At 39.3% G+C, this 1470-nt stretch overlaps 1 protein-coding gene across 1 annotated transcript in view; it reads right to left on the bottom strand.

Annotated features, from left to right (window-relative positions):
- The window catches only part of snapc2 (small nuclear RNA activating complex, polypeptide 2), a 10800-nt gene that overhangs the window by 6292 nt on the left and 3038 nt on the right, over nucleotides 1–1470 (bottom strand). The gene's annotated exons all lie outside the window — the stretch shown is intronic.

The raw sequence follows: 1470 nt of genomic DNA, 5'->3' as shown, positions 1-1470 counted from the left end.
AACAATATTATGGGAGAAAAGAGGTGAAACATTCATGGTTGTGCCAGTGACTCCGCAAATAAATCACTGCTTTGACTCAAATGATTTTATCCAACTTTAAAAAGCAAAGAACAGAAACAATTGACATAAGAAGTGAAGTCCAATGTACAGGCATTTCAGACTCACTCTTTAGCTGCTTTCAGACATGTAACATGGAACATTGTTGAGTTATTCAATCTGTTAAAGTGGCGGGATTCTGTCATTCAGACCCTTTCACACATAAGTCATTTATCTGTTAATGTTCCTCAAGGCTGCATTCACATATACCACCCACGTTGTCGGAGAGCAGCAAGCACGCAAGATTTGTCATTCACTTGAGGCTAGTCAATACACCAAGCGATGCATCAACATAATATTGCAATAATAGGCTAATACGAAACTAATAGCAGCTGAACAAAGTGTCCAAACAACTAACTGCTCAGTTTACTTCTGATTTCTTAAACAGTGAAACTAAACGTGTAAGACTCAGCCTAAGGACTGCTGCTGATAAACTGTGACTCTGTGACAGCTCACCTGTCTGAGGTGAAGAAAAGTTCACAGCTGCTGTTCGATTCTGATCGACTTTCTCCACATCATCATAGTAAAATTACCTAATTAATGAAGTCATTACTGTTGTCCCATGCATAAATGTGCCCTGCGCTCCCTCTTTCTTTGAGAGATCATTTTCTGATGCTGTCGGTGTGTAATAAACTACAAAGAAATAGTCCTAAACAGCTGGAAACTAATCTACTATTCTGCGTGTGTGACAGCTCACCAGTCTGAAGTGAAGACATGCATGCAAACACAGTTTGACTTGCCATCGGATCCATTTCCGGACTGATCTGCCCTCTTGGCGATATTCATAATCATAAGAATTGAACTAGTTAGTGGCGCTGTTGTTTAGCGGTGTGCGAATGTGCACAAATGTACGCTTTTTGGAGATCCACATATGGATCCTGTTGCTGTCTGATGATGCAGATATTAAACAAACTCAGAGCCAATAGTTCCAAACAGCTGGAAGAAACACATATCAGGTCCTCCCAACATCTTGTGGGGATAAATACTCAGATTACATTCAGTATTGGTGTGTGTCATTCATCTTTAAGCGGTTAGTGTCTGTTTTCAGTGCAGTAAAGTTTCATTATTATGGACATTTCATTTTGTTGCCTAATAGATTTGAAATTGTAGAGAAAAGTGCTTGAAAAAGGTGTGTTATGATTTTGGTACACAAACTGTGTATTAAGCAATTCTGGAATGTTTTCAGACAGACATTGGGGCTAAAACGTGAAAAAAAATTCTTCCTTAAATCATTTCATACATTCTAAAGTAGCTGCTTGTGCGCATCTATCCATCAGTGTGAAGGCTCAGTTCACACCTGTGCCATGTTACAGAAATGTTACTAGGTCCAACCTAGCAAAATTGGTGGTGAGAGTTTTATAGATAGGCAACCAG

This window comes from Stegastes partitus, unplaced genomic scaffold (genome assembly GCF_000690725.1).
Source record: "Stegastes partitus isolate 25-593 unplaced genomic scaffold, Stegastes_partitus-1.0.2 Scaffold1998, whole genome shotgun sequence".
Classification (NCBI taxonomy): Eukaryota; Metazoa; Chordata; class Actinopteri; family Pomacentridae; genus Stegastes; species Stegastes partitus.
The sequence above is the reverse complement of the archived record's forward strand: the minus strand, read 5'-3'. Positions and strand labels throughout refer to the sequence as shown.